This window comes from Serinus canaria, chromosome 1A, assembly GCF_022539315.1.
Source record: "Serinus canaria isolate serCan28SL12 chromosome 1A, serCan2020, whole genome shotgun sequence".
Classification (NCBI taxonomy): domain Eukaryota; kingdom Metazoa; phylum Chordata; class Aves; order Passeriformes; family Fringillidae; genus Serinus; species Serinus canaria.
In genome coordinates this window covers 71,716,051-71,737,859 of record NC_066314.1, presented here as the reverse complement: position 1 = coordinate 71,737,859, position 21,809 = coordinate 71,716,051, and the positions used below count along the sequence as shown (strand labels likewise).

Below are 21,809 nucleotides of genomic sequence, written 5' to 3'. Positions count from 1 at the left end.
TACATCTAATAAAACTACATGCTTGGCTTTAGCAGCAAGCAAAAGTAAGAAAGGTAATGCACCTAATCATTACTGTAGAAGAGAAAGAGTAGTGATTGAGAGAGATAGATACATCACCAATGGCCTAAATACTCCACCATCATGCAGAGCCCACAGTCCCTGGGAGCCCCATTTCACAGCGAGGACCTGGAGAGCCCTTCCTGGCAACTGGGGAAATCCTACACAGAGGAGAGGTCTCCAAAGTCACCCCAAAAGTGGGCCCAGCGTTTATAGGCACAAGTCAGCAAGTCCAAGTGGCTTGATTATATTTTATCCCAGAAACTCCTGGCTCTGATGGCACACTTCCCAGCAGCAGGGACCAGGGCTTGGCCAGGGCCCTGCCTTGGCCAGCGGGTTTCCCATAAAATACCCTACAACCAAGTCTCTGTTCATGTCGGCTGGGGAAGAGTCTTGAAATGCTACGTTTCTGGCAGATAACTGCACAAGGTTATGTGAAAGTTTCTAAAGCAGTCAGTTTGGTGTTAAACAGATAGCTTCAGCATCTCAGTCATGTATTTTTAGCTAAATAATACTGGTGGTGTCAGCCACGGATTGCCCAGGGTCCATCTTGTAAGTCAGCTCTGGCCGAGGCCTGCTGCTTGGGCCTCAGCACATCCCCAGGGTGAGTTAGAACCATGGCTTTTCCTTCTTTTCTGTGGACACTTTTTCCCCTGTGCTGTGGGAAATAAAGCAGGAGGACAGACTCCAGCACTAACCCGCAGGTGGCAATGGAGCTGCAGGCTGTGTCTCATTGTTGGAGAGGCCTTTTCAAGACAGCTCTTTTCTGTAGTGCAGCATGTCATGCATTGAGTTAAACAGGAAAAAGGGTATTCTTTTATCTCTCAATGAGTTGCAGCCAAGATCTGTAATTGCCTTGCTCTTAATGTTGCATAACTGTTAGCAAGACTCAAGCCAAGCATTAATGAATTTCATCAGAACTTCATTTTTTAATGAGCATCATTAATCATTAGTCATGCATGCTACAACCTACACTTTTCTAAAGTGGGGCTTTGCCAATCCTGTTGCACTATAACAACAGCAGCATGTCCTCCCCAGATTTCATCAGTGAAGTAACAAGAAAAGACTGAGGAGAGAGGGAGACACAAAACTTTTATTTGACCTTTTAAATACTTAAGCTACTCTCTGAAAGTTGTGCTGAAGCTTGAGCTTGTGAGCAGCTGCTGCTCCACTTTTCTCTGGGCTGGGGTGACAATGTGAGAGCTCTGAAGTTGCTCTGAGCTGCAGTGTTGATCCAGCCTCTGCACGTGGATTCACTGGGCTCCCCTGGCTCCTAGCACAGAATTCAGTGAAGCTTTGAAGGTAAAACTTGAAAATAAGTTTGGAAAAATGATGTCTAGGGGTCTACTGGCTGATCTTAACTCTCTTGGGTTGTGCAACAGGTTGTGCTGAGAAGCTACAGGAGGAGCAGCGGATTCCTGGCTGTCCCAGCACACCTGTCAATTCTGGCAAGGAGCAAGTGGCAGTGTTTTATCTGCACCAAACTCAAGCTTCTTGATGCTTCTTCTGCATAAAGCAGAGCTGACTTAATTCACCCACCTCTGCAAGTTCTGCTGCCATGCAGGAGCCAGACTGGTAGAGCTGTAGAGGAAAGCAAAGCTTTTCCTTGGTGTGTGTCCTGGGGACTCGCAGCTCCTGCCAGGCAGGAAGCCACAGGACAGGAGCATGGCTCCAGTGAGCCAGGACAGGTTCAGCTTGGACAGCAGGAAGAGTTTCTTCACCAGAGGGTTGTCCAGCCCTGCCATGGGCTGCCAAGGGAAGTGCTGGAGTCATCATCCTGGAAGGGCTCTAGAGGCGACTCCACGAGGCACTTGTGGTTTATTGAGAAGGAGGAGCTCAGCCAAAAGGGAACTCCGTGGTCTTGGAGGTCTTTTCCCACCTTTGTGGATCTGTGACTCTGTGTCTGACCAAAAGATGCAGTCTCTCACTGCAGTTGCTGACTAGAAGCAAGTTTTCAGAAACAGATTAAACCAAAGAAAATGAATGAAATTGTCTAATAATTCTGTACAAGGAAAAACTGTTTTCTATATCCTATGCACTAGACCAAGGAAATGTTTTACTCTGATCTTGACCTATGTGAATGCTAATGTTTGTGGTTAAAACAGGAGTTGTCTGAGGTAGAGCTGTATTAGGGCAAAGAGTAAAATCATGGAACCACAGAATCACTGAGGTTGGAAAAGACCAAACTTTGACCAACCACCACCTTGTCACCTCAACTAGAGCACTGGGTGCAAGTCATTTCTTAATAGATCACAGTGAACAATATTAACAATAGCATCAAGGCATATTCATACATTGAAATATGGGATCTTTATTTGCAGGGGTCAGAAAGAAGAATGTGTTTCCCTGATGGGAAGAGGAGCTACCACTGTGGAAGAGAAAGGCAAGGAAAGATTTAGGGGACAGGTGGTGAAAAAAAAGGATTAATGAAAAGGTGCGCTCACATGGGGAGACAGTGGAGGGTTTAAAAACAGGGACATGAAAAGAGAGGGAGCAGCCAAGTGGAGGGGAGGAGATATTGAAGAGAGTGGCAAGCAGATGCCAGCTCTGGTTCCAGGAGCTGGTTTGCTCTCAGCTGAACCTTTCCCAGAGTGCTTGCTGTTGAGCTGGAGTGAGCAGGGCTTCTGTCTCCCACTCTAACCAGTATCCATCATGTGTACCTTCAGTGCAGTTAAAGAAACCAGCTGGCTGGCAAATGTAATTTCCTTGCCATGGGAAACGATCTGAAATTGCAAAATGTTATCCCACTGTCACATTGTTCTGCAAAGAAACACATGGCATACAAGAAATTCATTTCTTCAAATCCATATTTTATTGAAATATAGCCACGGATGGCAGATAAAATCTCTGACTTGCACTTCCTGGCTGTTGGCTGTATTTTTTAAAAGAGAGAAGTAGAAGGACAAGCATCACCTATGTTACAAATGAGCTGATGTGCTTCTTACTTTGTGTGTAAGTATGCCCACACAGGGAGAGAGAAACTCTCCCACCCATGGATATAAAGGTGGGAGAAGCTCAGATTCCCATTTTACATGTAGAGAAGAACATAATAGAAATATGAATTGCAAACCCAGTTAGTTTTGTAGCACGAGCAGGAATTAAACACTGATATTATATTGATCAAGTTTTAATTTCTCTCCTGATGAAACGGTGCTTGCGGAGAGTGAAATGTTTCTACAGAATTGTTCTGTTTGCTGAAAATATCCTGAGGCCTTGGGCAGTGGAGGAGGCACCGGGGAAGCTCTGAATCAGGAAGGAAAGCAGGTATCTCTCTTGCCTCTGTGTCTCCCTGCCACCAGGGCAGTCATTCTAGATCTCTTTTTCTATTCCTGAAATGAAGGTTAAAAGCTCAGTCTCATTAGATTTAGTACCAAAATTTTGAGTTAGAAAGAATTTTGTGAAACCATGTCCAGGACAGTGTTTTTAATCCAATCATCCACTTTCAACAACTGTTGACAGCATTGATAATAAATTCCTGATTTTTGGCATAATTTGATTCAGTTAAAAAATCTTGGCTATCTTCAGATTACTCACCACGTTCAAATAATTGATGTGTAGACTCCCATAGATTATAAATGTAGTGGATATTTAAAAAATCACTTATTCTGTTCTTTTCTGTGACTCAGGTTAGATAATTTCCCCCCTTCTTCTCCTAGGTTGAACCAAAGTAACTTGTGCTTTCAGTAAAGTTTTGATTTATAGATCCTGAAATGATGAGTTTATCATGTTGATAATTACCATGTTTCTACTGTCACCAGTAAAAGAAGTTGCTTCATTTTTCCTCTGAACTTGTCTGCTTTAAACTCCTTTTTTAAACTCTGTCCCTAAAGAACCCCCAGTAACCTTTTATCCTCATTTTCCCCCATCACTTTTCAGTCTTTGATGGGTGAAATGACAGAGGGCTCTGACTGACTTGTCCTTTCCTCAGGGTTTTTTCCACTCTCCCAGCTGAAGCTGTTGGTGTCAGAGCAGATCCACCTTCCTCACTGGTCTCTCTCCGTATCTTGCTTGTTGCTCCCAGCTCTCCCTCACTGCTCACTTGTTTATCCATTAAAACCCCTTGGTCCTGTCCTGACAAGGCAGGGTCTGGACTTCCCTGGCTTGAAAGAGCTGATATTTGAGTCACAGGTCTCCCAAAGAGATCCCATCCCACTCTCATGGCCCTGGTGGCTCTGCTGTGCTCTTCAGCACCCAGAAACCTTTCAGAAGTGTTTTTGTATTTATTTCAGGATCTCAGGTCCGAATATGAAGTGGCTCTGGCTGATGAACTATTCCCTTTCATCACAGATTGACTCCCAGTAATAATTCACCACTGACACCTATTTTTTGAGATCTGTGAGTTAGCCAGTTTTTAATTAGAGCTCAGCAAAACAATTCTTCTGTAAAAAGAATTCTGTTTGTCAAAGTCCAAATGTTTTGCAAGAACGTGTCAATTTTGACAAATATTTTTAACAAGGAAAAGTCAAAACATTTCATTTTTACTTTCTTGATTTATTTTAATAATATCAAAACATTTTTTGATACAAGATAAAATTGTTTTGGATTTATCATGTTTTCATTTCATTTTCATTCTATATTAAATTATCTTTAACATGTTTCATATTAAATACACCAGCTAACACATCATATTTCACATAAGAGATGCTCAAATGAGATGGATAAACATTATCCAAATGAATTATTGGAAATATGTTCACTGTTCTAAATTAAATTGAAAGCAAATTTTAATCCATTACTGAATTTTGAAGTCACAAGGTTTTGCTCTGATTTGGAAACCTTTTCAGCCCCTCTCCACAGCCCTGAATTTTCCACAAGGTAAGTTTGCAATCTTGATCTATTCAACACCCACTCTGCAAACGATAAGCAGGAACAGTGGTTTAGTTTCAATAATAACATTGCTCCGCCTACTAAAGTGAGCTCATTTTGGGTATTCAAAATTGGAATAATATGAATTTTAAAGTTTTTGTTGTTCTTTTTCTTAATTTTTAGCAATTCAAGTTGTGTTTTTGGAGTTCTTCAACTTGAAGGGTTGTGGTTAAGAGGTGAGCCAGGCATGGTTGGTGCCCAAGAGCCCCAGAGACCTCTCCTGCTGCTGCACGGATGGCTGGGCAAAGCTCCTCATGGAACAGCTTTCCTGCCACACAAGAACCTGGAAAATCACAGTGAGGGCATGAGAGGCAATCTAGAACCTGCCCTTGGAGTGGGTGGCTTTGTGAATGACCGAGTGGAGTTAGGAGCTGACTGAAGATTTTACACTGCAGAGCTGAAGGCATCTGCTCACTAAGAAACGTGTGAAGGAAACCCTTGCTTGTGTCAAGCTGTGGTGCAAGAGAGCTGCTCTAAAACCAGTAAAAAGTCACAAACAAGCCCCAAGGGAAGCCTTTCCATGGTTGAGCCAGGCTGGGGAATGGGCAGCTGGAGCAGCCCTGGGAGAAGGAGCTGAGGGTGCTGCAGGGTGAGAGGTGCCCTGGTTGTGCCCTGCTGGGCTGAGCCTGGGGGTTCTGCCCCTCTGCCCTCAGGTGAGATCTCACCTGCAGGACTGGGCCAGCACAGGAGGAGCTGGAGCTGCTGCAGGAGCCCAGAGCAGGCACCAAGGTGAGCAGAGGGATGGAGCAGCTCTGCTGGGAGGGAAGGCTGGCACAGCTGGCATTGCTCACCTGGGCAGGAGAAGCTTTGGGGTGACCTTGGGGGCCTTGCAGGGCCCAAAGAGAGCTGACAGGAAACGTGGAGAGAGACTGTTCTCAAGGGCCTGGGGTGACAGGACAAGGGGAATGGCTTCACACTGACAGGGAGCGGGTTTGGGTGGGAGATTGGGAAGGAATTCCTCCCTGGCAGGGTGGGCAGGCCCTGGCACAGGTGCCCAGAGCAGCTGTGGCTGCCCCTGCATCCCTGGCAGTGCCCAGGGCCAGGCTGGATGGGGCTGGGGCAGCCTGGGATGGTGGGAGGTGTCCCTGCCATGGCAGGGGTTTGGAACAAGATGATCTTTAAGGTCCTTTCCAACACAAATTATTCTGTGATTCCCAGCAAGAGCTTAAACCTGATGGGGTGGGGGCAGCCAGCAGCTCTGTAACCCAACTAAAGGTGGGCACAATTACAGTAGAGGTCATACAAAAAACGGTCATGAAACTCCTCCCCCACCTTGTGTGTAGAAAAACAACAGCTTGGTCAAATTGGAAAATTTGATGAAATGGACATTCCTAGGGAAAATGTCTGTTTTCAATTCTCTATCATGCACCAAGACTGAAATCTGTTACTGTTTTGGTTTTCTCAACAAAAAATATTTTCTTTAGCAAGTGTTTGATTTGTTTTTTTCTTTAAAAAGAAAAACTTTATTTCCAAAGTACAATTAAACTTTAAAACTCTTTAATAACAGCCACTAAGTATCCAGCCTGGTGAAATATTTGGTTAAAACATTGTGCATGCTATTTTCAGCTTCAGTATTTCAGCTTGTACACGTCCAAACCTTTATGGTGTGAAATTTTGGACAAAAGAATATTTAAGAAAAATAACTTCATTGCCTACCGTGTCAACATATTTCATTAAAAGTAACAAACTTTTACCTCAGCTGTGGAGCTGCTCTCCCTGTGTAGCAGTACCATTATAGCCCAAAATATCCTTTTTTTATTGTATAGTGGTGCTGTCACTGGCAGTGACTAATCTCTCTAGAACTCCAAGTCCTCTCTCCATCTGCAAAGCTGAGATGTCACCTCTGAAGGATAAATAATCTTAACCCAAGCTGCTTTTGAAATACAAAAGCTTACAGCGTTCCTAAAATTTCTGCAGGCTTAGATACTTAGATCTAAAGTACCATTAAATCATTAAGTGACTCCTTAATTAAATTAACAACTCCTAATCAGTAGATTGTCAGTCTCTTATTCTGAGTCATGTTCCAAGTGACTAAAAATTACTGCATTTTCTCTCATTAGCACTGCAGAGCAACAGTAGCAATGACTGACCTCGATGCTCTTTTGCTTCAGGAAGAGAATTTTACTAAACTTTATTTATATCCCCCATGCAAATTCAGTAAATCACATTTTTGACAGAGAACCCAACTTTTCCTCAAGGACCTTTAATGCCAGTGGTGCATGAGGAAGATGCTTTGCTTACAGCACTCAGACAGTAAAGAGCACTGATAGAACAGGAGAAGTGATGGGATTCAGGTGCTTACAGATCCTGAGACAGGGGCTGGATTTTTGTGGTTAAGGCAGCATATTCAGTGCTGGTAGCAGAATACATGGGCTTAGTGACAAGCTCTGCCGTTTATAAATGCACAGTACCATTTCTTTGGCTCCTCTATCTAAAGAGGACACAGGTTCTGCTTTTCAAACTGCATTTCACAGAACTAGATAAAAAGATGCCTCACAAGATTTCCTGCTTACTTTGTGTCCCAGAGCAATACCTACCAAATTCAAAAAAGCAAGGAGTGAAAGAGAATTAGGAAAATATTCAACCCAAACAAAACCAGCAGTCATGTAGCAAGAGATACTGAGGAAATATAAGCAGAGAAGTGTAAGCAAGAAGCATTAAACATATGAACTTCTTTATTGCTCGCTCTGTGCTTTATCCTCACTGCAACATGACAGGTATGTGCAATTTTCTTCTTTTCTTTGGGAGAAGCTTATCAGGAGAATGCTGTCCAGCAGCCAGGCTTTTACAGCACTGTTCTGTTCATTGCTGCATCAGAGAGGGCCCAGCAGGCAGCCTGTGGAGACCACAGTTATCTGTCAGCTGGATTTTCAGAAACAGTGCTTCTGCTGCCTTCAAGCCTGTTGAACCTGTCCAAGGAGAGCAAAAATGTGTGAAACAGTAATACAGAATTAATTCTAAATAGAAAGTCTGCCAGGTGCTCCCTAAGGTCTCTGGGCAGTGCAGGAGCAGAACTGGTATTTCCAGATGGGCACAGAAGAGAGGAGTTACAAATCATGGAAACACAGAATGGTCTGGGTTGGCTGAGACCTTTAAGATCATCTCGTTCCACCCCCATGCCCTGGGCAGGAACACCTCCCACTAAACCAAGTTGCTCAGAGCTCCATCCAGCCTGGCCTTGGGCACTTCCAGGGATGAAGCAGATGTCTGGGTAAACTCTTTCAGTACCTCCCTACACTCTGAGTAAGGAATTTCTTTCTGACATCTAACCTAAATCTCTCCTCTTTTAGCTTAAAACTCTTCCCCGTGTCCTACCACTATCTGCCCTTGTGAAAAGTTGCTCAGAGGACATTTTCAGTTCAGTCTATCTGAAATGTTGATTACACCTGTATGTAAGAGCCTGCAATTGTGAAATGTGATGAAGAGCAGGGTGGGCACAGCAGCTTGTGGCAGGCAGGGTGCCCCTGCATACCCTGGGTGTTGTGCACAAGAACAGGGGTTTTCCAGCTTGGCCTCACTGTGCTGTCTCCTCAGTAAAGGGATTTCACACCCTTCAATGAGAAGACTGATTGCATGTGCCTGAGGAAGTTAAAACCTGGTTTCATCTATAGCTTCCTTGTTTCATGTCTAACTTTCTCAAACTTTCACCATTTTCCATGGTGGTGACTGGAATTTTCCATGCCAGCCTTGCACCCAAAGGTGATTATATAAAGATGACTATGATCAAAGAAAACAGGGGGGTTTTTTGTTGCCTTGTTTGTTTTTAAGAAGGACTAGATTACTTCCACATTTTTTCATGGATAGCTCTGCTCTCTAGAGAAGAACACTGCATTTTGCCTCCAATCCATGCAGGCTTCTCTGGATTTAGCTTATTTGCAGTTGCTCACTGCTAAAGCTTGTTCAGTGAGAAGATGAGTTCAGTGTGCTCTAGGAGAAAATAGGACTGAAACCTGAGGCAGACTGGTTGCCACCCCCAGCCGTCTGCAGGATTTGGACAGGAATCTTCTTTCTACTTAATTTGGGATATGACCCTGATCAAGCTTTTCAAATTAGTATTTTATTCCACTCTATAATGTAATCTTCCTCATGGAGTAAAAAAATCTCGGTATAGCTGAGACATAAAAGGCACAAGGCACACCCTACCCAGGGGGAGAGGAGGTGCAGACAGGAAGTTTTCCCAGCAGAACCTACAGGCTACAGCCAGCCACCCAGCTGGGTCTAGGGACCCTCCAGGGACAGCAGGCTGGGCAGCTAATTTGGGAACACTGGGATGGCAGCAGTGTGCCAGAGCAGACAACATTTTCTGCTTCCTATGAAAATCAAAAAAAGAGTGCAGGAAGGGGCCTAATGTGTCATAAAACTTTCCCCTCCCCATTGCTCAGAGATTTCTGAGCTGGAGGCTTGTGGCTTTGTGTTGCACAGCCCGTAATAGATTTTCCTCCATGAATTTGTCAAACTACATTTTCAACTATATTATACTTTTGGCTTCCAGAATTATCTGTATTTGAGCTTAATTATGTGCCACATGGAAAAGTGCTTCCTCCACTCATTCCAGTTCTGTTGCAAGATAATTCATTTTGTGTCCTTAGGTCTTAGATACTGAGAAGGAGCCACAAATGTCCCCCTCCTGCCCTTCACTGCAGCCCCCAGATAATGGAAGATCAGGTTCCCTCTCCTCAAGGATGAAGAGTCCCAGGGTGCCTCTGCTCCCCTCACAAATGTGGCTCTGAACAGGGATGCAGCTGTTGCTGCATGATTTCTATAAATGCTGTGTCATTTTCAGGGGTAACAACAGGGCCTTGAAGTAGACAGAAGCACAGTGATTGTCCTTTCTGTCCTCTGCCCTTCCTTTCCCATGGCTCTCTGTGCCTTATTTGCCTTTCCAGCCTCCCTGGAGCAGGGGCTCGCTGTCCCAGCGAGGCTGTGCACAGTGACGCCAAACTCTTTCTGAATGATAGCTAGCTACTGACCCCGTGCCCGAGTGCAGCTCTTGCTTTTCTTGGTGTCCATGTGCTTTTCCTGGCTACCTTATCACCCCCTCACCTAATAACTCTCCCCCCCAGATGGACCTTTGGATGTGTGAGATGCTGCCCAAGCCAAGTGGCTGTGCTGGCTCGCGTCAGTCCAGCGTGGGAGCTGCTCTGGGGTGTTTGGGAGCTCAGCTTGGCTCCTGCTGCCTGTCAGAGGTTTCTGCTCTGTGTGCACTCTCAGCTTTGAAATGTGTCTCAAATGTTTCCTAAATCCCCTCAGTACCAATGAGTTCTTCCTGGTGCTGCCTCCCTCCCAGCTCTCCTCCTGCTCTGCTGAGAAGAGCTTCACAGCTTTGTGCATTGTCCCCTTTGAAAAGCACGGCTGTTTATTTGGTGTGTGGTTCGCTGGAGCTGTTTCCTTTCCAGAGGCACAAATCACCCTCCTTGACTGGCTGGTTAAGCTTAGCCAAGATTCAAAACTCAGTCCTGAACAGAACTGAATGTGACATTTTCTTTTCCAGCTGCTTCCCCGAGTTTAAAATGCCATGTGCCTGTGAAGGAGAGTCCCAAAAATAGAGCTGCTTATTCTAACCCTGGACAAGACACTTTACCAACACCGGGAAAAAATGCATTATTAATAAAATTCCCCTTTCCATCCTTCAGGGTAAACAGGGTGTGTGCCCTCAGGGCTGCTCGGGCAGAGGGAACAAAAGCCCTTGAGCCAAGTATGAAGGAAATATTGTGTCTGAACTCCCTGTTTCTGTTAGGCTGCCCAAATGAAAAAATCACTGGCACTGTAAATTCACAGTAGCAAATACTCCAGTCACCTTAGCCCATGGCACGATGGCTCAAAGGAAGGCACTGGGGAACTGCTGGGGCTGGGCTCAGTGCTGAAGATGTCTCCTCCAGGATGTTTGTTGTTACTACTGCCATCATATCTCCTTGTGATAGGATAACAACTATTTTGTGCTGTGGTCTTCTTTCAAAAAAAATAAAAACCAGTACCCACAAAATTGTTTTTATTTTGGGCAACAAAAGCTTGGACATTATGGTATTTTTGCTGAAGGAACAGTGTACAACCTACTGAGCATCTTACAGTTCTTTAACCCATGTGCAAAACCATACTCCCTGAAAAAATAAAATATTGGTAACAATTAATTCACTGCAGCTGGCAATGTTAAAACTCCTACTCTGCTCCACGTATTATGCTGATGGTGTGCTGCTGCTATTGCTGGTTTCCCACATTCCAAAACAATATAACAATCTGTCTTCATGTTAAGCACAATAATGGTGTGAGGTTGCCATGACTAGGAGTGATTGTTAATCAGATCTCCTTATTATATATAATTACCTCACTGTCTAAGCAAGCAGCCACACAAAGTAGCTTAATTTTTGTTATATTTAATTCAAATCTGACAGTATTGCAAACTCTCAGAACACTGCAACAAAAGGACTCGGTATTCATAAAGTAATTTGTTGCTAATTTTGTCCAGTACCTTAAAAGGTGGCTGGAACTAGGGGACCACAAAAGAATATACTGCTCTAACTGGGATTTTATCACTTTCTAAATGACACAGTGAATGTTAGGGAAAAGCTTTGTGATAGTGCCTGAATGGGTATTGATGGTTGCTGTAGTGCTAAATGATGCATTGGCACCAAAATAGAGCCAAAGAACAAATCATCAGTGACTTTTTCAATTTTACTCTTTCAGGGAGAAAAACTCACATCAAGACTTGCAGAACCTGAATTAGCTGAAGGAAAGCTGCAGCAGACAAGCCCAGTTGTGTGCCCATGTTCTCTCAGCCATCACGGCAGCAGCACAATGAGCAGGGGGCTCTGAAAAAGCACACGAACGATTTTGTTCAGATCCCAGATGTTCTTTTTACAAACCTGACAAGGTCTGATGGCTGGAAAACTGCTGGAAGGAGCAAAAAACCCCACCAAAACCCCAGCTCTACTTCCTCCCCCCCAAAAAAAGTCAGCCAAAAAAACTACATGGGAAGAGGGAGCTACATGGTCCTTGTGCTCGCTTTTGTACACCCAATCCACTTTTGTACACCCAGCTCTGCTGCTGATATTAAAAAGTTGCTGTTCCTCATTTGTGCATGGGACAAGCTCTTCCATTGGCTTATGCAGGTGGGAAAACCAGCTCCCTCTGCTATCTGCTGTCCAAACCAGACTGAGTGCAAGCATGATAAAGATGGCATGTGATGCTTTGGCTGGTAGCAGGGGAGAGAACTGGGAGCCTCCCTGAATTCTCCATAAATATTTCTCCGTTTCAGGTTAATACACTTTGGGTCTGAGAAATGTGACTGATCTCTTTATTTGCCCTGTGGTTTAGGCACTCACAGACACCTAACCTGTGCAAACCAGATTTTACTGGTGCATGCACCAGTGTTTGTGGGACAGATCCCCAGGCTTGCCAAGTTCATCTCTGTGGTACATCAGCAGCTCAGGAAGTGCAGAGAGTAGGTGGATCTAGGGACTTATAAACTACATCCCCTGGTGGGGGTGGACTGGCCTGAGGAGCAGTCTGGAAATTCCTGACTCTCTATGGCCCTTGGCTGGCAGGGCTGAGCTCAGCTCCTGCTCCAACAGCAGCAGTTGTGCTCCAGAATCTGGGGAGCGTAGGATCAGCATGGAGATGAGCTCACTGGTGGGATGTGGGTTCCACCCTCCTTTCTGCAGGCTGGGTGATAACTGCCATGTGCATGATGCAAGGTCCCTGCCCCTGACACGAGCTGAGCACCAGCAGTGACCTCATGGGCTTAGTAATTCTTCTTACTTCATTTGCCTTTTTTTGCCTGAAGTTTTTATTTAGCCATCCAAAATTTTAATTCTCTCAGTATTTCTTAGGCTATCCTTGGGTCTTTTTATCAGCCAAAAAAAAAAAAAAAAAGGGGAGCTAAGAATAATTTTGCTTACACTGCTAGGGTAGAGATCAGTCTTTGGCAGCAAAGATGTTTGTAGTTCTACTAATAAAAAATTACTTAAAAAAAAAAAGCAACCAATCAGATCTCATATAAAATGAGAGTTCATCCTCTACATCCCCTGTCTATCCAGGTTTGTTTCCTGGCAGACCTTCGAGGGGACATCACACCACACTGTGACATATTTACTGGGCATATATGGGAGGGAAGAGCCAAAGAATATCCAACAGTCCCTATACACTACACTTTCTCAGGGAAAGAAGCAGCCCAGAGTGATGCATCTGAAGGAGTCCAAGGAAAGCACTCATGCCATGCCTGCACTGTGGCAGCAGCAGGTTGGGAGATAGAAACGATTACACCCAAGCAGCAGAAGAGCTGCTGCTCCCTCTCTGTGCAACAGGGCCTTTTGGAGAGCCCTGGAACACACCCAGCAGGAATGCATGGAAATAATGTGTGGAGAGAAAGGAAACCTTCGTGGCACAGCTGTGACCAGGAAAAGGGGATTAGAAATCTCTTGCTTTATGGGGTCACCTGTTTTAATTGGAGTCAGTTAACCAGTGCTCTCAAAACAGGAATTAAGGGGATGTGTCAGTAAAAGTGAACGAGCAGCTTGGGCAGGCCAATGAAACTTCCATCAGTAAATCACTAGAGTGGATTCAGTGGCATGTAGCAGCTCAGAAGTGACATGCTTCACTTTTAGGGACTGCACAGGCTATTGATAACCTGTGTAAGGTAACCATGTACCTGTGTAATTGATAGCCAGGAACACGTGAACCAGCTGTGTTAATGAAGACACACTCAGCCTAGCTCCCTGGGGACAGCACAGGTCAGAGCACAGTGCCTGAAGCCTGTCCTTTCACACCTGCACCCAGTCAGTGGTGATTGGGGTGGCCTGTGCCCAATCATCCCTAATTGGCTCCAGCTGTACAGGACAGGTGAGCAGCATTGAAGAGCACTGACCAACCCCAGAGGGCACACAGGTGCACTTCATCAGCAGCAGGGCATCAAAGGCTGGGCTGAGGACAAGGAGGGCAGAAGCTGTAGCCTCTTGGGGCGGAATGATGCTGCTCTCCACGTGGCTGAAGCCTTCTGAAGAGGTAGGGTGTTACTGGGTTTGGGGTGAAGCTTCTGAAGCTGGAGTGGTGTTACTGTGTGTGGGCAAATGCCTGGAGCCTTCTGAGGAGGTTTGGTGATGCCGTGTTTGGGGTGAAGCCTTCTGGGGAGGTTTGGTGATGCCGTGTTTGGGGTGAAGCCTTCTCAGGAGGTTTGGTGTTTCTGTGTTTGGGGTGAAGCCTTCTGGGGAGGTTTGGTGATGCCGTGTTTGGGGTGAAGCCTTCTGGGGAGGTTTGGTGATGCCGTGTTTGGGGTGAAGCCTTCTGGGGAGGTTTGGTGATGCCGTGTTTGGGGTGAAGCCTTCTGGGGAGGTTTGGTGTTGCCGTGTTTGGGGTGAAGCCTTCTGGGGAGGTTTGGTGTTGCCGTGTTGGGGTGAAGCCTTCTGGGGAGGTTTGGTGTTGCCGTGTTTGGGGTGAAGCCTTCTGGGGAGGTTTGGTGTTGCCGTGTTTGGGGTGAAGCCTTCTGGGGAGGTTTGGTGTTGCCGTGTTTGGGGTGAAGCCTTCTGGGGAGGTTTGGTGTTGCCGTGTTTGGGGTGAAGCCTTCTGGGGAGGTTTGGTGTTGCCGTGTTTGGGGTGAAGCCTTCTGGGGAGGTTTGGTGTTGCCGTGTTTGGGGTGAAGCCTTCTGGGGAGGTTTGGTGTTGCCGTGTTTGGGGTGAAGCCTTCTGGGGAGGTTTGGTGTTGCCGTGTTTGGGGTGAAGCCTTCTGGGGAGGTTTGGTGTTGCCGTGTTTGGGGTGAAGCCTTCTGGGGAGGTTTGGTGTTGCCGTGTTTGGGGTGAAGCCTTCTGGGGAGGTTTGGTGTTGCCGTGTTTGGGGTGAAGCCTTCTGGGGAGGTTTGGTGTTGCCGTGTTTGGGGTGAAGCCTTCTGGGGAGGTTTGGTGTTGCCGTGTTTGGGGTGAAGCCTTCTGGGGAGGTTTGGTGTTGCCGTGTTTGGGGTGAAGCCTTCTGGGGAGGTTTGGTGTTGCCGTGTTTGGGGTGAAGCCTTCTGGGGAGGTTTGGTGTTGCCATGTTTGGGGTGAAGCCTTCTGAAATTGTGTAGGGATATTCTGAGTATTGTGCCTCTCTCAATTGTGATGTGTGCTGTGACACAGCTGCACCTTGAATCCTGTCTTTAGTTTGGGTCCGTCATTGCACGGAGGAGCTGGAGCATGTCCAGAGAAGGGTGACAGATCTGGAGCACACATTTTAGGAGGAGAATTTGAGGGAGCTGGGGGTGTTTAGTCTGGAGAAAAGGAGCCTCAGAAGGGGCCCTTATGACTCTCTTCAACTCCTTGAAAGGAGGCTATAAAAAGAAGGGGAGCAGGGGAGGGAAATCAGTCTCTTCTGCTAAGTAACAGGTGAAAATGATGAGAGATAATGGCCTCAAATTGCACCAGGGGAGTTTTAGATTGGACTCAAGGAAAAACTTCTACACTGAAATTTTGGTCAATCACTGAAACCAGCTGTCCAGGGGAGTTTTCAGAAGACATTTGGATGTGGCACTTAGGACTGTGGTGGTGAATGAGGGTGGTGCTGGGTTAAAGGTTGGTGAAGTAACCTTAGAGGTCTTTCCAACATAACTGACTCTGTGACTTACGAGCTCAGAATGTCTGAGAAACAAGGTGTGTAGCCACAGGAAGTGTCTTTCACTGGCTTTGCATTTTTAAATAACTTTCTACACTGTGTACTTCCTTGTTCAAGCACTGAAAGAAGGCAGAGGGTGACTGTGCACCATCCTGCCCACAGCCATGAAGAGGCACTGCAGGGAGGGGAAGTGGAGCTCTGAGGAATGGTGTATGTTTCCCTTTCTGGTTTCCTAGCAAGTTTGTCATTGCAGCAATCTGTAACCAGCAAGCTGATTCACCAAGTAAAACGAGAATGAGTCAAAGCTCCCTCAGGGAGCTGCTGTTTGTCTGTCCATGGTGCTGCGGCCAGTGGGGACTCCTACTGCCTGCTGGGGTGGCTGTTGGGCTGCTGCGGCTGACAGAGGGCTCACCGAGGCAGGGCAATGGCACCTGTGTGCTGGGCCCGGTGGGAGCTCTGCCCTCACCTGAAGCGCTGAGGGGCTGGGGTGGGGCCCGGTGGGAGCTCTGCCCTCACAGCAGTGCTGGGGCTGAGGGGCTGGGGTGCCCTGGGGCAGGGCCCGGTGGGAGCTCTGCCCTCACAGCAGTGCTGGGGTGCCCTGGGGCAGGGCCCGGTGGGAGCTCTGCCCTCACAGCAGTGCTGGGGTGCCCTGGGGCAGGGCCCGGTGGGAGCTCTGCCCTCACAGCAGTGCTGGGGTGCCCTGGGGCAGGGCCCGGTGGGAGCTCTGCCCTCACAGCAGTGCTGGGGTGCCCTGGGGCAGGGCCCGGTGGGAGCTCTGCCCTCACAGCAGTGCTGGGCAGAGTGTGCTGGGCCTGAGGGGATGGTTTCAGCGTGGTGCTCGTGCCAGGGGGGCTCAGGTGTGGCACTCGTGCTGGGGGTCGGTGTGGTGCTCCTGCCGTGTGCTGGGCTCAGCTCCTGCTCCTGCTGCAGTGCCATGGGGCAAGGCTGGGCTGGGAGCCTTGGCACCAGCTCATTCCACGGCTTGTGCCCAGCAGAGCCTGTGTGGCAGGGGGCTCAGGCAGGTCTCTGTGCTCCACATTTACAGAATTTACCGTGTGGGAAGGCAGGGACCTGCTACTGGGGTGTGCCAGGGCTCCTGTGCCACCAGCCCTGTCCCTCCCTGTGCCCATGGCTGGGCCTGGGGCCCCTCTGCTCACCTGCTGTGCTGCTTAAGCAGCAAACACACCCAGCAGGCTGGGACAGGCTGAGGGGCACGTCCTTACCCACTCATTTATGCTTTAAATCAAAAGTGCTAGGAGAAAATTTGGACCTGATGTTTGGCTGAAATTAATCCTGGTTACAAGGGAGTGCCTTATCTGCTAGTAAGGGGTAATAAAGGAAAGTACCAGGTGTTAACTCCACTGTAACACGTTGTATCCCTACATCATTCAGGTGTCACTTTCCCAACCTCCTTCCCAGGTGAAATTGTGTAGTTGTGATGGGGATGGTGGGACACGAGGCTGCTCTGGGGCTGGATGCAAAAGGGCCACAGACACACACAGAGCAGTAAACGAACTCATAATGGATTCACTCTGTAAAAGTGAAGCTGTGTATGAAAAGCTGCTTGGATGAAATGAGAATTGCCTAATGGAATCAATACAAAAATACCTGATACTGATTTGCCAGCTACTATGGCAGGAAACTGTGGGAGGAGGGAGGGATCCTCTTGCAGATGGGAAACCCTCTGACTCTCTCAGTTATCCCCCTCTTAAAAGCTATCAATTTAGAGCTGTCCTGTGTACTGCCCCGTGAATTGAACAAGCCTTTTCAGCCTTTAATTAAGGGTGACAAACTCTTTGAACATCACAGCATTCATCTGTTCATGTGTGGAAAGCCTGGTATAACAAAAGAATTTAATCAAACTACAAGCCTAATAAAGACTACATTGCCTGAACTAAATGATGTTATTGCTGCTGCAGCTCATAGTTTTACATTTAAAAAAGCGGGTCAGAGTGTTCATTCATCTTGATTAGCAATGCCAACCTAATTACTTCTGGAGGAAACAGTAATTAGCTGGAGTCTCACCTCATTAATCATGACATTCTTCTAGCAGACTATTTTTATCTCATAAATGGCTCGGATTGGAACAAGGTGTATATTTGAATTCTAGTTAATTGTACACAGCTTGCTGCATAACATTTCACATTTTTATCATTTAACTGCTTCCTTCCTGTAAACCTCTCAGCTCTTTTGGCAGGCTGCTCCTGTTAAATGAGAGGTGAATGGCCCACATAAGATAAGTCAGCCTTAATTATGGGGGGAAGGAGAGGAAGGTGTGCTCCAGCAGCAGGGAGATGGAGTCTCTGCTTGCACAGGAGAAGAAAGGCATCTTTTCTCGGGCAGAAATCAGGGCACAGCTTCTATTGTACTTAGGAAAAGCCTGGGCCAAGATTTTCAATGGGAGAAATGATTAAATACATCCTCATTGTTAAAGCCAAGTTGCTGGCAGTGTCTCCATGTGGGCACCTTGAAGTCAGTGCACCTGAGCTGCCAGTCACTTCTACAGTATTGATTGTTACGTGATTTAAAAATGTGTGTTGTTAGGAACTTGGTTTTGCATTTATTAAAACCAATGAGGAACAAGAACTTTTTCTTCCCCCCCCCCCCCCCATTGTGCATATGTGGTGGGGAATTTGATTTTTGAGAAGTTGCTTAAAAAAAAAAAATCTTAATTTTACAAATCATGATTATTTTCTGAACTTTAAAGACTGGGAAAGAGAGAGAGCCTGGAAGCCACAGTTCCAGATCCAGTTTACCAATAAAACTATTAGAGCCTAATTTTTCTAAGGAGGATGATTGTGGGTGCATTAGTCTGGGACCATCGGATGTTTTAGAGGTACTAAAATAAATGGATCTTTGCGCATATGTCTGTAAGGCATTTGCTGTGAGTGTCCTATTACTGGTCTGTGAAGAAAGTCCTCCTGCATGGGGCCATGTTTTATATGTGTTTTTTTAAGGTTGAAATGAAGGGTTTTTTTCCTCACCTACATTCTATCATTTTAAACAAGCAGTATGTTAACCTGAAACAATGAGAGAAGATTCACCAAGAAATGTAAGAAAAATAAAGGCTATTCTTTCATTTTTAACTAACAAATATTAAGTTTATATTTGGCATTAGTTGTATGCAACGTTTTCCATTTCCAAGGCACACAAATGTTAGCATCAGCTTCTTTTAGTGAGTGATCATATGTATTTTAGGAGTTGATCTGTGTTCTGGGAGTAGCTTTCCTCTTCCATAATCAGGTAAATTTACATTACTACAAATGGAAACTGGTAGCTATTTTTGAGTGCTTCCTGCAAGAATATTTAGTTATAACTGCCCCACAGGTTAAGCTGTAATCCAGCAGCCATTGAGGCACTTTTGGAACCTGCAAATAAGACAGCAAGTATTCTTGTTAGTTTTTGGGAAATTATTAAATTATTCTCATTTTAATAATTAAAGAAAGTACTCTGAATTTTTATGCAATTGCATTTTAAAAAAGTTTTCTTCAAGTTCTCTTTCCTCTTTCAATTACAAAAAGTAAATAGAAAACACATTAGGAGAAAATCAAATGTCCCTAAAATTGAACAAACACCTCTCCCTCCATCCCTTGACCTTGAAAAAAACCCCATTTTTTCACAGGAAAGAATTTGATGTAAGAGACAATTTTAATTCCAAAAAGATGTCAAATTACAGTTGGGTCCACACAGTGATAAAGCAAAAAGCTGCTTCACTGGCCTGGCAGAGCAGCTCTACTTTTTTCTACACGTGAAGGGGTAGCAGCAAAAGGACATATTTGACTCATGCATATGCTCCATGCAAGTGACTTTTTGATATCCAAGTGACTAATTTACAAGTCTGTTTCAATAACTGGTATTGTTTCTGATGGTTAACTTTATTATTAGGATTCAATATGTTTGAAGCAGATCTCTTTGATCGCAGGTCCCAGTTCCAGTGTTGTGCTAGAGGCACTGCTTGTCAAGTGGTAGAAATGTAGGAGTTTTCCTAACGAGTAGGTACTTGTAAATTAATAAAACCTTAATAAATATTTAATGGAAGTTGTAGGCTTGTTTGCTTGCCTATTAGTTGTGTAGATATCACTGATGTCTCATCATTTCAGTCATGGATCACTTCTAGAGGATTCCTCAAATCTGGAGCAAATTACTTTTCCACTTCTAATAGGCTAGAAGAAGCTCATACTGAGCTTTTGATATTTAAGTAGTACTTCTGACATCTCAGATGAAATTATGAAATATTAATTGAGCCACTTTTGTACTCGATAGGGGCTGGCATTACCTGCCCAGCTTTGAGGAAGAAATGACAGCTAAGTTATTTGAGGACAATTCTCATGTGTGCAGGCTCAGAATAACCAACCTCATCTCTTGCTACAGGTCAAATGTCAGTGCACCTTGAACTTGAGCCTTGTGAGCCAGGAGCAGGAGAGCAGGGCTGGTTTTCCAGCCATGAGAAGCAGACTCAAAGTTTACTCTTGCCCTCTCTACAGCTGGGTCTGCTGGGTGCCATCTCACTGGGAGGGAAGGCAGGATGGCCAGGGGTTTGCTCTGCCCAGCCCCTGGCCCTGGGGTGGCTCAGGAAATGCCCTTTTGCTCTCTGCAGCCTGCAGAGTTGAATTTCTGTGTGTTTGTGGGGACTGTGGGAAGGGCACAGTCCTGGAGGGCTGGGGTAGGATAATGCTGCTTGGTGGCTCTGACCCCTCCTGTTTGCCCCTGCCTGCTGCTGCAGAGCTGTAAGGAGCCCTCAAGCAGTCTCCAGATTCTTATTTTAGTTTCCTGTAATTGATGTCCAGGATCTCTCCTGCTGTACAAAACACTTCCACGCACCAGAAATGTGCCAGCCACGGGGTGCAGGGCTGGCTTTGGGGATGTTAGGTCAGACATTACAAGCTTTGTGTCTGTCCAGTCCTGTTTCTGCATTTAAAATGTGGGACCCTGCTCTCAGGGACTGCCAGGGTTTTATCCTGTGTCTGCCTTGAAAGGGGAAACATGTTAAACACTAAAATTCAATTGCAAACTCCATGAAATTATTCCAAATTGCTACTGCTTGGTGACCAAAACCAGTTTCTGAAGATTTAGAAATACAGAATGTGCCCCACATAAGGGACTTGAGTGGCACAACTTCTGTCACTGTCAATACCCTCTGATAGCTGTCCTCCAGATAATCCTAAAACTGATTACACTGCCATGAGATATTCCTGCAGGTCTTTGCTCTCACCCATGGCCATAGCTAAACAGAAAGCCAACAGAAACCAGAGCAAACTTCTGAGCAATTATATGTATATATTTTAATAACTGCAATTATATTTGTTTTTCTAGTAGCATAAGGTGGATACAAATGGCACTGTGGGCAACTGGTCTGTGGGGAAAAAGAATAAAATAAACCACAGTGGGGACCATGGTGACCATGCATTGCAAACATGGATGTCCTCCAGGGATAGCCATGCACTGACATGAAGATAATCAGATTTTCAGTGTAAGGCACCCTTCTGGAAAAGATAAGTTCTGTGGTATTTCTGCTTGCTGAAGACTAACTTGTGTCTCCTAATTTTATATTGGTTTGAAGTTATCTAACACATCAGAAAATACATGTAGTAAAACAGATATTTAAAAGTTTCTAACACATTTAAAAATAAAATCTAAGGCACAACCCTGTAAGTGAAGGATTAAATCCTGCCCTAGCCAGTAAAAATAGATTAAAAGCATGGGAGACTATTTTAAGCACAGTGTTGGCTGTACTAGACAATTTTAGTTAGTTCTGTGTCTCAGTCTTCTCAGGGATTAGGATAGTCCAGAAGGCTGCAGTCAGTATGCCAAAAAATGGTTTTGGCAGGGGGAATAAAATATTTTAAAAATTTATAAAAAGCCAATGTTTACAAATAGGGACAGTAAACCTGTACCTGAAGTGTCTAAGTATGATAAAGATAAGCCTTGGAAGCTGGTCACTGATAAAAAATAGAAGAGGCTGTCAGTGACAGCATCCAGTCCTGCTGTGTGCAGTGGAAATTCTGCCACTTCCATCTTTTGGCCAGGATGTTTTCATGTGGAGTGGGCCCCCAGCTGGCACAGGCTGCTGCAGCTCTGGAGTTCCACGGAGCTGTAATGTGGTTTAACAATGTGGGATGGACTCAGTCTGAGGCTTTGCACCTTGTGCACTCCTTCATATCAATATGAGCAAGCTGGATCATTCAGACTTTACAGGACAAAGAAAATAATTCAGTCCTCTTGTTGCTATAATCACTTTTATTGGCAATGGAAAAAATACCAGGCTGAGCTTCAAATGCTTGTTAGACTTATTTTTCCCTTTTAGTTTTGCTCA

At 45.5% G+C, this 21,809-nt stretch overlaps 1 long non-coding RNA gene across 1 annotated transcript; it reads left to right on the top strand.

Moving 5' to 3' along the window:
• The first annotated feature begins 1,104 nt into the window (after positions 1-1,104).
• Positions 1,105-7,879, top strand: LOC127061095 (uncharacterized). Its single transcript, XR_007780547.1, has 5 exons — positions 1,105-1,359; positions 2,379-3,321; positions 4,287-4,392; positions 5,047-5,652; positions 7,449-7,879. It is a non-coding gene; the product is annotated as an uncharacterized LOC127061095 (long non-coding RNA).
• The last annotated feature ends 13,930 nt before the right edge of the window (positions 7,880-21,809 follow it).